At 40.6% G+C, this 15374-nt stretch overlaps 1 protein-coding gene across 3 annotated transcripts in view; it reads right to left on the bottom strand.

Moving 5' to 3' along the window:
• LOC100746830 overlaps positions 1-15374 on the bottom strand; it is a 171080-nt gene that overhangs the window by 53454 nt on the left and 102252 nt on the right. The gene's annotated exons all lie outside the window — the stretch shown is intronic.

Raw genomic sequence — 15374 nt, 5'->3', positions numbered from 1 at the left:
ATGGCTATCCTCTCTAGCACTTTTTATTAGTTCGTACAATAGAACGTGGGACCCTCCTACACAATAATTTACCAGCCAGGAAATAATATTAATGAACTGACAAACTTTATTCTCTAACTAATTTATTTACTTTTAATTAAAATTTAATTAATTTCATTTAATGTAACACTAAATCTTAATTGAGATGCTTCAAAGACGGGTAGAAAAAAGTTACTTGGAATCGAAACCTCGACAACATATATTTAAAGCTCATCGAAATTAATGAATTATACTCCACTCTAAATAATTACCTTAGTTTTGCCGATTGTACTATGATTGCCTAGGTACTCAATATGATAGAGGCTCGGATACGAGTTTATATATTTGAAGCTGAGGATTAACTTGTTCGTATAAACGAAATTAGGTTAAACGGAGTTCTAATCTACGGGGAAATTAACGAACTAAGGAATCGGATAAACGAACCGATCCGATCGTTCGATTTCAATATCCAGCATTAAAATAATTGCAGCTGCCGCGGTCGAGTGCATTCGTGGGAACGACCACTAGATTAATACGCAATTAACCCTTCGATACGCTTAATTGCCGCATTATCGAACTTCCAATTTTAGGCCGAACGTTTTATCAGCTAACATTCGATTAATTAACGTATATCAGGTTATAGGTTACACACGGATATAAAGAGACGAGGCCGAGCTCAATGAGATTCGTTGGGGCCGCGGACTGGTTTCGAAACGTCGCGATGCATCATCAAAACGCGGCCATTAATTAATCATTCCCCGGTTCCGGAATTATTCCGGTCAGGTTCATCAATTAAGAGGGTTAAGCGTGTGCCGCGCGGAAAGGGATTCACAGCGAACGCGAGATTTAATTAAACGATCGTGCCAATCGATCCTCCATTCGAGTAATAACGGAAACGCGATCATCGGTATCGATAACAACAGGACAGAAAGAATTCAGCCGGTTAATCGCGTTAGTCGTCGGACGGTTCGCCGATCGATTAAGTCAATTAAATTCTTTTCCTGAAGCTTTGGCTCGGTTCGATAAAAGGGGAGGAAGTGTGCGCGAGTGTTGCATTTCCTGTTCTGTAATTTGGCCTGTAGAAAATTTACGAAAAGAAAACGAGCAATTAAAAGATGCGATCTAGCAGTAGCAGTGATTAATAAAATGGTATAAAGTTGACCTGGGCTCTATTGCATAATAATTTATAGTTATTAGGAGTGTGAGTGGATTTACAAATCCTTTTTTGTAATTTTACAGAACCTTGGTGGAATGCTGCGGTTTGTGAATTTTCTGGACTCGTCTTTTGGGGATATGACAAATGTTTCAAGCGTTATAGTTTCCAGAACAAAGATGGAAAAGTTTGAATATCGCACAAAGTTGATTCGCCATCGGTTATAAGACGCTTGTTCACTTTTGCCAGGCACTCGCGAATCTAGAAATGTTCTGAGAGGTAATCTCGAAAGATATCTTCGGAGATGGAAATTAAAAGTAGTCGTGATATTTCCGTTGCCGTTGATTCAATAAGAAGGGACAGAATACGGCGGAAATATTCTCGATGGCAGACAGTCAAAAGTTTTAATAAAGGCACCGCATTCAAACGATGAGGAAAAAGAGCGTGCAACTTTTAAAGACCTATAACGACGCCGCTCGAAATTCCCCTTCTCCCCTCTCTCTCTCTCTCTCTCTCTCTCTTTGCGATTGTTCGCTAATTGGTAAAGTCGTTCCGCCGGAAACTTGTTCCTTTTCGGCCTTGCTCTTTCTCTTTTTATCGTCGTTCTTATTTTTGCTTCTTCCATTTTTTTAATAACAAGACGCCAAATTGCTGCCAATTATGGGGAGCAAATATGGGCTGGCGAAAACAGTAATCGAAAGCGAAGAAATTTTCGTGGAAGAACGCACAGAGAAAGAGAGGCGAGGGAAAATTCGACGTTTAATAAAGCTGAAACGTCAACACGGATGCAAACCGTATCGGACGATCGCAATTTTTTCCTCGACTCGGTGCACTCCCGTGTCCTGGTTTGCTTTTGTTCTCGTTCGTCGGGCGGACACCGAGAGGCGAGCTCGTGTATCGCGCGTGGATCACCGTGTCAAAGCGAAAGGAACTTATAAAAAGGATTCTCTCGATAATTAACGAAACAAGCACGGCAAAACAGAAAGGGGATTTATTAAACGATCTGGCGATCTGCGATCGAGTTTCGTTCGCAGAAATGAACATTGTATCGTTTTTATCGGTGCATTATCTTGCGAAAGTTTCGTTCCAAAGGAAGAGAGATGCGTCGAAACTAAGTTTAAATTACATGACAACGAATTTATCGTTATATTTGCAAAATATAATCGAATTATTATATCTATTAATTCTCGTGAACTCGTGTTACGATATTCAGATTTTCTTGCATTTTTCATTTTCCTCGTCAGAGCATTGCACTTCTCGCTGGACGATGGTTGTTTTTGTCAATCAACTGTTAGGCTATCTCAGACTGTGATTTTGTGAATCAACTGTTTTCAATCATATTATCCTTATTTAATGCTTATTGATGAACGATCTGATCAGATTGGAACAATTAAATGTAATCAAATGATCGTTATTGATCGGCAACGTTAATTTTAATGAAAGGCCGATTCGTTATTTTCGACATTGTTAGCGGAAACCTTTACATTTATTATTCTAAAGCTTGCATGTACGAGACTCATAATGCATGGCTATATTTTACCGTAATGAAACAAAAATGGAGTCTACGGCCGCCACTAAAGCGTACAATTACAGCCGCTTCAGTTTATTCCGAAATTTTTTCCCCTCGACAACCGCCTCGTGTCGCGTGCAATTAAATTTTTCCTGCATTTCCGAGCGTAAATAATTGAAGGAAATTCGCTCGAAATTTTGTTCTCTCTCCAGTGGCGCACCTCGCACGATTTTTCCTTGCATCTGCCAAAATTTCTCAATTTACCCTCCCGCATTTTCTCAACATAATCCGCTTTATTACATCTCCCTCGAATATTACTTCCTACATATGAGGATGAATCGCATCATCTCTATTATCAGATCTTCCTATCTGCATTCACGTGCCAGAAAATTTAAAAGTTATCGTGAAATTTCATTTTCCAATTTTTCATGCGTAGTGATATGGAACAAGTATCACACCACACAAATTTCACGGGATAACGCGAATAGTAACTTAGAATTCCGAGGAAGAAATAAGAAAATGGTTTGTAGGTTAGATGAAACTGAAATTCGAGTCACATAGCTAGAAACTAGACACCCTATTCGTCTTTTCAATGAATTTAGGACACGTTTTCGCGCGACATTAAAAGTTACGGCCTTTGCTATTATGATACTGCGTGGCAGTTTATTTTATGGTTATTTCCACGCAATTTAGTATCATGATGTCTAGTTACTGTTGAACAGTCGATCGATGTACTTCTAAGTTGTAAGTTTTAATCACGTAAAAAATTGCTAACGTCGGAGAGTGAGTTTCCAGATTTTAACTACACCTCTGACTGAATAACAAATGATAGTCACTAGCGAATGCTACGATAAAATCGCGCACCTGCTTTGATTTCGTGGCGTTAATGTCGCGACATCAATTTCAATATCGTAACAACGGAACACTCAGTTTGTACCAGGACAAGAGTCACGACATTTAGTATCACGGCCATAAAAATCATGGCTTATTGTCACGTGAGAGCACTATCCGCGCGGTTTCTTTCCTTCTATATCGTGGCTCGCGAAAGTATTTCAGCACTTACAATGGCAGCTAGAACGTGTTCTTCTATGTACATATTGTACGTACTATATAGAAAACATTTTGAGAAATATTAACACTGTAACGAGATACGACTGTCATAATTTTATCGATATAATTAGAAACAAATTACAAGTAAAAACGAATTAACGTATTATGGTTTATAAAATTATACGCATATGAGTCAATTATGATCGTTAATCCATTATTTTCCATAATATATTATTTCCCATATAGTATCCATAATTTTTATCGCGTGTTCGAGATCGTGATTTTATGTTTAATCTCAAAATTCGAACCGATTAATTGCCTCGTTCGCAACCTGGATTCCACCTTCATGCAAGATCAGCAGATATCCTAATACTTACGAACAGGAGTATATGTTTTCAGATTTGCTTCAAACTTTACCAATAGATATAACCATGATAGTCCAGGCTTGCTGTAATGCTAATGAAATTTGAAAACTGTTCATATAATGCAGTAAACGTTGGAATATTTCCACGAGCCACTCTATAACCAAGGAATTCGCTGGTTAGTGCAAACTTTTCGCGATATTACACCCCCTGCAATTACCAGGCTGGCGATGTCGGTGCAACTATACGGCGAATTTATCGCATAACAAACAACGAGCTCCTCCCATTGGCGAAGCCGCAACGATGTTGATTACGCTGTCGACCGTTTCCGAAGAGGCACATCTCGAATACCTAAAGACAATAACGAAATTCTTGAAAGAGCACGCTCGCTATACTCGTGCGAATCAACCCCTTGGCAGTTTTCCTTAATTCCCTCAATTTCCTCAATTTCCTCAATTCCCTTAACACGCCGGCCATCAGCCGACAATTTTCCAAATTCTTGGGTAAGCGTGCAACGCCGATTACGTTGTCGGCAGTTGGCGAAACAACGATACCCAAATACCAGGAGCGGCAAAAGCCATAAAGCCGATTACCGCGATTCCACAAATTACACCGCTTTGTCCGTGTTGCGACCGGTCAGCAGCATCGCAGCGTTGATATGCAATTATGCCTGATGCTTTGAGCTATAGTGCTTGTCCGGCGCAATACATCTCCTACAAGTGTATGATTGTTCCGGCCCATGTTTCTACGGGAGAATGATTTGGACGTTTCTTACGAGCGCTCTGATTGCCTCGCGACCAATCGCACCGGCTTTACGCCGGACGAGCCGCGATTTTCATTGCGATCGATACGGTTTCGTGCGAAACACGTTCGCGCACTATCGTCGACAAGTAGGGCGCAATTGCAGAAAACGATTTATACAGTTGTTATATTTTGAAAGTTAGAATTCAAGAACATTTCGCTGTTGTTGATTTTTTATCTCTTATGAAAACTGTGGGATCAAATGTTCTTCTAAATTTAAATTGAAACAAGGAACGCACTTGCATCGTTCAAAAATCCCTTGTTTATTTGCGATGAATCGTTTGACGCGTCGTGAAACTTGTTTGAATTTTTAGTACGTGGTTAGATATTTCGAACGAGGAGGATCTTAAGATTATTGTATACGAAGCTAACATTTTCTTTTTAATCTTGAGTAGTCGAATTCTTTATTTATCTTACGATTCTATCTATCTTTGTTCAAGTTTCGATTCAAATAAGTATTGTTCAAGACGTGGAGTAAGTTGCTAGTAATCATTTCCATGGTTAACTTTACTTTACATAAGTACGCTAACACTTGTGACGTACATATGTTTTCAGGTTTTGCGACTAACGATCGATACGCCTTTGAAACATTGATATGCGCTCGAGCTGGTCTTCTATAGTTTATTCCTATGGAATTATTATAATACAGAGCGATCGATTATCTCTTAGATGGAGGTTCGTTGGAAGAAAAGGAAATAGACTGCGTGGGAAGTCCATTAATCTCCGTGTGGTTGAAAAGATAGGAATCCGGTAGAATCAGTGTTGGTTAATTACGGTACGAATAAAAGTGCTTTTAAAATAAACCGCGTGGGGAGTTTTTATCCGCTCGTCTCGTGAAAAACTTTAACCGTTAATTATTACGCGAAGGACCAGTATCTTGTCCAGATGAACTCATAAAATAAATACAGCGATGGAAACTTTCAAACAGGCAAATTAATCGTGTGTACTCAACTCCATCTAAACTAACAACTCGCGGTTTTCATTAAAAGAAGCCTGTTCGTAATTTTTCCAGCTCGGTTAAATACCTAACACTGAGATATAATTTCTTTGTTTCGCATACTTTGACCAATATACATATATCGTGAACCTAAATTCGTGGCATGAACAAAGAAGCGAGGGCGCTTTGTGACTGAAAATAAAGACGAAAATCGAGAATAATAAAATTTCGATGGAGGCTGTGTTTCCAAGAAAATCGAATTTGAGGACGTGTGTCAAGTATACGTGTACTAGCCTCGCTCTTAATTACATTCAAACTCTGTTTTCTCCAGATAGTATCCTACATTCTCTTCTCTTATTTTCGTATATAGGACAGCTCGCTGTCGATCGTTTATTATCCAACTGAAAATTATACAAATTCAACGAGTCTCGCAACTTAAATTTTTCAATCTCCAACGCCAGATCTCCATCGCAATTTTCTCATATTTTATTTTCGTCTCAGTTTGCGCAATCTCTCTCTGATTTTACTTGTACCATGAATTTAAGACCACGCTGTATAAGTAATGCTTTTTTTCAGAGATAGCCGTTCCTTCGATAACCCAAATTCAAAGCAGGCACGCGACGAAAGAATGGAAAGAGGACGGAAAGAGGGTGGAAAGGAGATGAAAAGAGAGGGTGACTTGCACACGACGAAAGACCACTATCTTTTGTCACCGTTCTTGATATTCTTCTTTTTTCTGTTCCGTCAGGAGGTCGAAGAGGAGTGCGCTTAAAGGCAGGAAAGCGAAGAGGCGTCTTGGAATCGTCGCTAAGATAACCCGCAAGAGAAACATCGGACAACCGGGCTCCAGAGAATCGGCTATCTTCTCCTTTATTCTATTCCCACCTCGCATCCATCCTTTCACTCTTTCTTTCACCCTTTTCTCGTCTATTGCTTCGATCCCGACTATCGCACTCTCCAATCTACCCTAAGTACATTGCAACTCGTGCTGCTGGCTCAACCACCCTTTTTCCATCGTATTAGCGTAAATTCTCTGCCAGAAACGAGAAATCTCGATTTAGAGTGAAAATGTAACGAATGAGTAATCGACGAATGGAAGGAAATTAGCGGTAGTCTGGTTTTGCTGTCTAATTTCATCGCGATCCATGGAGAATATTCGTATCGAAAGTTTCGTCGAGTCAAGAGACACGATTTATCAACGACGTTCACGCGATGCAAGGTTTACGAAGTTGTGATTCCGAGTTGGAAATAGTTACAAATTTTACATCTTAAACGTCATCATGTGCAACGTGATTATTAATATTTCAGTAAATTACCGAGTAGTACAAACGAGCCACGTTTGAAGGTACAGAATTCTCAGTCATTTTATTACGCCGTTAAAGTTAATTCTGTTTCCAAGCAGATATAATACTCAATTGAAGTTAAATTTATTCCTCGAGCTCGTGCATCCACCGTTTAACTGCAATAATTCTCAGAATGTTTTAATCTTCACGTACGGTACGAGTAACACCATTAATTTCCGGGATTTTCAAAGCTGATAGAGGAATTACGAGTTCGATTTAATGGAACTTTCTCTGAATCTCCGGTTGTCCCACGGAATTATCGCGATACGTCCTTCTGAATTTGATCGCCGTCGATCAGAATCGCAAATGCAGGATCGATCCGCGACGTTTGCCAACGGATCACGGCTGGTATTAATGACCAGCGCATATTTATAAGGATCGAAGGTCCTCCTTGGCTCGGACAGACCAATTAGGGCCACGCGAGCCGCTCTCCTCTCCAAGCTTCGACCCACGTGCATCCACAGAAATTAATTCATACTTGAGCCTATTACATATTCATTGCACACGGTTGGACAACGTGACGATTAATTCCGATAGGGATCTGACGTAAACTAATCGACATTCACGGTAACACGTTTAATGACGATGTAATGAAATTGAATATCATTTCATCAAGCCCAGCGTGGAACATTTTAAATCCCATTTTCGATATTCCATGGAAAACTGTTGCTACGAAAGAATGTTTGTTTGTCCATGCTATCGATCGTCATTTTCTTTTTTAATCGCCAATTTTACTTTGTAATTTGACAACAATTCGCTTGTCCCAGCGATTCTTCGAATTTCGAATAAACAATCGGTAATTACGTAGCGTCCTCAATGCGATTTCCACTCTGTTATTCACCTATATTCGATCGAATTGGTCAATTATAGAACTCATCGTTCGTCGATGGTCGACGATACAGGAAACGCAATGAAAGGTTATTGTCTCTCTCTGTGTCTCCCTTTTTCTCTATCCGATCAATTTCATGACATTTCTGATTTTTTAATTCTTGATGCACAGTGTTTAAAAATGGTTGTTTAACTGGAGAAAATTTTGATTATTTTCTATTACAGTAGAACACGATTTATTGGAGCGAAATTTTAGTTAACGCTCCCGATCAATTGAACTTTCGTTCGTTGAATTCACTTACCTGAACGTAAACTGCTACTGATTACTTGAATAAAAGAAAAAAAATAAATAGGCAGTGGAGAAAGTTGGCTAACTCTTGTTATATGAACTCCGCCTATGTAAACCGTTTGTTCTCTGACAAATTCAGAGAATTGGAATTCTGCTTTACTTAATTCCGACTTCCCTTGGGTTTCTATATTTTTAAAGATCTTTAATTAGAATGTTATTCATTTACGAAAGACTTTTCTACACGAAAAGATAAATATATGTTGTAACTGGAATAGTTAAGTGACGTTGGTCCGCAACAGTATGATTGTTTCTATGTTGTTTCCGTAGTCAGGCAATTTTAAAACTCCGTGCGGCGTTTCTAATTTCGTCTGCGATGATTAATATCAACAGAAGTTACGCCAAGAAACTCTAATTTCATTCGTAATTATCTTAGGAAGACAGAATTTTGCAAAGGGTAGGAAAGTTCACGTAATTACAACATCTAATCACGAGTTCTCGCGATCGAAGAACAGGAGAAGCAAGTCACGGTCGAATTGCCGGTTCTTACTTTGGAAAATGACAACCGAGGGATGCAAGTATTGCCGTGGAACCGTGCTCCTTGCTTCCGCGAGTTGGCCATTTTCTTTCTCGCCGCTGATAATGCGAATTAAGGCTGCCCCTGGGTTTTGGGATACAGGGAAGAGTCGTCAGCTTCGTTAATATCCGACCAACATCCGGGTCTTCTGTTGCGGTACGATTTCGCAAATCATGCAAGGAACTTCCTTGCAGAATCTGCTATTAATTTCCTCGAAGAGGAAAGTTTTTGAACTCCGCTATGATAAGTGTTCGCATTTTTAGACAGTGTGGGAGCGTACCTTGGTCCTAATGTTTATATAGAAAATTGTAATTAATACAAAGTTGAAACTTTACTAAAAATACACTGTCTTCTTTAAGACGCAAATAATAAATTACAATGCTCACCGGAGACATTAATATACCTTTTTCATTCTTCTTGTTAGCGTATAAGCAAGTGTATTCACCGCAGAATTATATAGGATTATAATTTTGTGAAACTTACATTTTTGCGCCACAATGATGATTTTTAATTTTGATTTTTAATTTTGTAAGAAACATCTCGACATACGTCTAACATGAGAAACGAGAATCGCTGCTTGGCAGTCGCAAACCGGTGACCCGGATTCGTAGAACACGTTTCGTAGTCGCTATAAAGTGGAAACTGACTCGATCTGGCTAATTGTAAATCGCTTGATCCGAAAATATTCAGCGAAGCAACAGGAGATAAAAGTTGACGCGAAAAATACGATCACTCGTACGTTATCGGGCCGTGTTGTCGTTTCATTTGTCACTCGTTGCTTTTGCCGTCGTTTTGCATAAACACGGATACTATCTACCTTAACATTTCAACTTTTTGATTCAATTTTCACAGATAAATTACGAGAACGATTGTTATTAGCTTGTAACATTCACTCGTTCTATTTTTCTTCGGTGGTTTTATTTTTCTCTCTTTTCATTTTTGTTGTTGTTGTTCTATTAACGGTAGTCACGTATCATTTTAAAAGTTACATTTCAGCGGTCACGTTGATCAAAATTTATTATGACCGGTGATTTACATTTGTTGTGGCCGGTGAGGGAAATGTTGAACGTGTCAGAATATAAAGTACATTTCCGTTGTATTATGCTTTTCTGCCACTGGAAGGCAAAAACACGCCGCAAAATTGAGAGCATTGTGTAAAAAGTATAAACACAGAAGGAATTTATGTTACTAGCAAACATTACACAATGCCCACAATTTTTCCTTTTGCTTCCTTGGTAATAGAAAACTGTAATGCAACGAAATTGTTGTTTATTTCATGACAAGCAGAAAATTCTACAAAAGAGCGTTTATCGAGCGCAACAAACTTTTATCAGCAAGACCGTGAAGTAACTTTGGAAATTAATATGACAGCTGAAAAACATGTTATGTCACATTCCCTGTCTTCTATAGAATGAAACGATGAAAAGAATATTTCATTGGAAAGATACGTGTAAATACTTTTTATAGCTACTGTAATAGTATACTGTACTGTGTATTCTATTTATGACTCTGAGGTTGGTAAAAGATCCAAAAGACGATGTATCACCAAGCGTTAAAAACGAAACGAACGTATCGCAGCATAATATTAAATATGCATGAAGACACGTATAGAACAATGGAATAGCCATTGAATTAGCCGCAAGAGAATAGAGAAACATTTTAAACGGGTTTCGCGGTGTATCATAAAGTCTCCGGATTCGGTGGCGACGCGTCGAAAGCGGATCAAAGTAAAAACAGGGAATAAATCCGAATGATCGTATCTTCGAAACATGGGTGCATATCCGGTTGAAAATGGAGCCACGAGAATAGAGAGGAGTAGTCCTCGGTTGCGTTGATGACGCGATTCCAATCCTTTCGAATCGTAACCACGCCATTGACTCGGTTACCTTTTGTCTCGGCCCATGAATTCCGTTTCTGGTTTGTGGCCACGTTTGCATTCGCGCGGTCCCTTTCCTCTTTTCCCCTTTCCCTGCCTCTCCTCTCTTCTCCTAGTTGCGTTTCGTTCGCGGTCCGTGGAAATGGAAACATGTTGAGTAAACAGAAGAAACAGAAGCCGGATTCCCCGAGGCTGTACCGGGCAATTTTTGCCGAGCGTATGACTATGAAACGAGAGAGGAGAATCGTGTTTGTGCTCTGCACCAGATAACAAACCTTGTGAATTCGCGTGTGTCGTCTTAGGAGGTTCGTTGATTATACGGATGGGAGACGTTGGGTGGAAACGATGGAAATTTTCTTGATAACATCGATCACCTCGATCTAATTGCTTATATTTTCCCTTTAAGCGGGTTGGAATTAAGGAATTATCTAAAATATGGATCACTGGGTATTGCGGTTTCTGGTCATTGAGTTAGGAGCACATACAGATATTTCATTTTTGCAATTACGATATATTAGTATATGCATAGTAGTTCATGTAACTGGCGCATGATCCTTAATCTGGTATAAATCTGGTATAAATAATGTTTGCTAATGGAGTCAGCAGTATTGAAGCTTTCCTTTTTGAGGAAGAGGAATTATAAACGATGATAATTTTGCCCGAATCAGCGATGCTGGAACCACTTAGATCGGTTCAAGAGCTGCGGCCAAAGCTGGCGAAAGTCGGCTGACTATATATTTAATCAAACGCGATTGGATTCCCTTACAAGCTACGTAAAGTATTCACTAGTAACTTCGAAGTTAACCAAACAAAATGCTGACTAAAACTATCTTGGTACAGTTTATTCGTGAACCTATCCGAGTATACACGAGCCATCGTCGAATATAAGTAAATCGATCTACTATATAAGGAACAGACGTGTCAGGTTATCAATTTTCCGCCACATTATTGTATCTCTAATTTCCCCTCGGAAACATGAATTTTTCCGCGTGAATTTTCGCAGCTGCGGCCGAAACTCGAGCTCACGTAGCCCGTTCGTTCGCCCGCTAATGGAAAGCGCAGCTGTTGTGGACGGTAAATTGACGAGATCTGTTCGCTGCTAAGTATATACGAGTATGCTGCTAAATATATAACTACATACGGCCAGTATAGCGTTACTCGTAAGCTTTCCCGACAATTATCCCCTATCAACCGCAGTGGAAAGGGTCGTTGCGAGCGTTGATCGACCCTGAAAGGTCTTTACCAAGCTTCGTCCTTCGAATTTATCCAGATCGATACTTCTATACGTCGATGGGCGTTCTCACTCGTGAAAAACTCGTTCATAGATTCCTTGGCCTTATCTCGAACGATACACGGGACGAGTCTCGGTGAAGATCCGCTGCAAAACGAACAGCAGGTTCACTCAAGGTTGGCTCACGAGCTAAAGGGAAATCAAATTTTCGAGAACAGAAGCGAGAAAATCCCCCAGGGGAGTCGACTGGCGGGGATAGGAGGCTGCGAGTAGAAAGAGGTTCGCCAAGTGGAACGTAATTGTACACGGCAAAGGTTCAATTTACTGGACGATCCGGACGTAACGTGCGATAAAAATTGAGGCCATGCCCGGAACACGCGATCAGCAGCGCTGGTCTATGAAAAAGGGGGGTAGGGCTAAACGTTTGTTTCCGATTAAGAAAGCGGGCTGTCTGCCAGACCCGCCAACAGCTTCTCCAACGCGATCCGGTCTCGAGAATCTCGTTCCTTTCCGCCGAGGGGACCCTTGGATCGTTCTCGGCTGACTTTGCAGAAAATGACGGAGACACTCGAGGGGTTGAAAGGGTTGGCAAAGTGACAGACCGCGGCACGAACCAGTTCCTCTGGAAAAAAAGAATTTCTTCGGCAGAGTACCCAGCTGTTTCTCCTCATCAGAGGGTTCTGCCCGCGTTTTTTTTTTTTCATTTTTGAGCTAGGCCAATGAAACTTTTGGCTGTTTCCTCAATTACCTCCGGGAATTCTCGGATTTTAATTTTATTTCATTTTCTTTCTCTTTATGAAAGTCGTTTGAGCCTTCTTTTCGGTGGTAATTTCCATAGACTGTTGCGATGGAAATGGACGTGCTTGGAAAAAATGATCGAGCCATTTAAAGGATATTTCTTCCTTGGAGAATATTCCGGTTAGAATGTATTTTGAATGAATAAGAAATTATAATTCAATTGCGTATGTGTATTAGCTTACTTCTAGTAATCATTTTCTTGTTTAATTTACTAACTCTTATGTAATATCTTTTCATTGTCTCGTCTTTAGTATTCTTTCTTGCTGGGCTTAGAGTACATGGTATTCTCTTATTCTTTTGTTACTCTCCGCGAGACTAGTGGCGTCTCATAATGCACAAGATATTCGATTGTTCCATGCACAGTTGTAGATTGAGTTTCAAAATGTCGAGGTTTAGCTGACTCAAATAACTCTATCTTTACTATAAGCAAATGGCGCATAAACTTCACGAGTTTTTATTCTCTTTTGCGCAAGGACACGAAATGCCGAACTTTGGTAGAGAAAGGTTGGATAGATTGCCGGTGGAAGTTTGAAGATAGAGCGGAAGAGGAAAAGAAGCCAGCCAAACTCCCTTATCCCAAACTCGCTGGCAACAAATCCGCGGATCACGCAGTAGTTTTAGTCGGTGACAAGTCAGACAGGCCGGCGTAAAGGAAACATATCTCGGGCGGATATTCGTCCTCGTCGAAACGCTTCGTTTCGAGCAAAACTCTATATCTGCGGAAGCGAACAGACGTACGACGAGGAAGGGATGGTTATTGTTTCGATGTAGAGTCGTTCTTCGACTCGCGTGATTGGACAAAAGGGAGCAAAGGGGAAGAAAACGAGCGGATAGATTTCCTTTCGGAGAAAATTGCTAAAAGAAGATATAGTTTCAACATCATTTTCAGTAAAAAGGAAGTAAAAAGGAAGTAAAACAGGAACTCGTAAGCTGTAAAATGAAGGAAGGAATTGCCGAGTTGGATAAAAACTGGTCGGTTCGAACTCACATCAGTAACGGATTTACGCAAAAATTCGACCGAGTCCGTGCACAGTTTCGTTGCATTTCGTTTAATCATTCGAATTAATTCAAACTCGGCGCCAAAGCTTTTTCTCATTACGTTCGTTCAATGGCCCTTTTCGCGTTCATCCTGTTGCAGCGATGTACATACAGCGAAAAATTCTCTGACCACGGCGACGATTGTACCCGTAAAGGTGAAGCGGAAAATAAACGCGCTTGCCTGCTTGCTTATTCGTTCTCCCACGCTGGTCTCTCGCCGATACGCATCGAGAGAGCATATTAATTATATCCTCGAATCAACGCGCTCTAAATGGACGTATTTAATTATGCGTTACTTAATTACACTTGTAAATGTATTTATGGTAGCCTGTCGTCAGCTCCGTATTAAAACCGTATTAAGTCCGTATTAAATCCGTATTACAGACGAGCGCGTCTGTTCCAGCTCGAATACATTTGACAACGCACTTTATACCTGTGCGCAAACAGCTCCAAGTTGAGCGTAAGCGAATTTCTCAGGGAACCTCTAAATCACCTTCGCTTCGCGTTCTCCGAATCTCGCGTCACTTCTACACACTCTTGAGAACTAGCCTTGCCGCCAGGGAAAAGCTACTCGAGGCGTTATACGTTGGAAATATACAGTTCTTTTGCCTCTCGATTTCCTTCCGGCGTCGAGCATTGTTGTCGTGAATTCCTTCAAAGCGTTACATTCGTCTAGTTCCTATCCTGCACTCTACCGGTTTTCCGTGTAGGATCTATGAAAACGAGAGATAGTATCTACACTTTAAAACCGTTCTTCGCAGAGCTCGCTCCTATATTTCCCTCAAAACGAATGATAGTTTTAGTACAAGCGTACTTTGATCGCGTTAAACACATGGCTTAATTGACTCAACGTTACCTGCCCGAAGGGAAAGGTATACAAATCATACGCTTAGCCGCTAGACGATCATAGAAAAGCTTCGTTCATGAGTGTGATCTGAAATAAAGAACCAGAATATTTTTCTACAGAAACATACTAACAAACGCAAGTTTTCTCCGTCAAAGGAACTTACGACTCAGGGATCCAACAAACGAGCAAATTCAATCGGGAATTCGTCGTCGTTCAGGACGTGACTCGGATTACGCGGATGGAAGCGATAGGTATAAAGGACGATAAAAAAAAGGGGGAGTGCGGGAGTGGAGCAGAGTCAGTTTGAAATAAAGCGCGGGTGTTGGAAGGTTGGAACGCCTCGAGGCACCGATAAAGGGAGCGGATAGAAAGAAAATAGGAAAGATTCGCTATAAAGGAATTCAATCAGGCGGTTAGGATTACCGAGCCGCTGTACGAAGCTTTGCCCAATAAGCTAACGCCTAAAATTAGTTTCCGTCTTCTCCCTCAGCTTCTCTCCTTCATCTTCTCCCTTGTCTTCTTTCCGAGAAACTGCCCCTGGAGAAGCCTAGCTGCTTCCTCTTTCTCCTTCTTTGCGAGCTACCTGGCTGCCTGCTACAGCAATAGTCCCTGCCCGAGTTCCTGCATAAGCCTGCTTTACTTCTTCCGCATCGTCGATCTTTTTTTCTAGGCTGCTTGCTGCCGGAGCTCGTTTCTTCCCTCCCTCCCTCCCTCCCACC

Source organism: Bombus impatiens, unplaced genomic scaffold (assembly GCF_000188095.3).
Source record: "Bombus impatiens unplaced genomic scaffold, BIMP_2.2 scf_0830, whole genome shotgun sequence".
In the NCBI taxonomy this organism is placed as follows: domain Eukaryota; kingdom Metazoa; phylum Arthropoda; class Insecta; order Hymenoptera; family Apidae; genus Bombus; species Bombus impatiens.
This window is presented reverse-complemented; position numbering and strand designations above follow the sequence as displayed.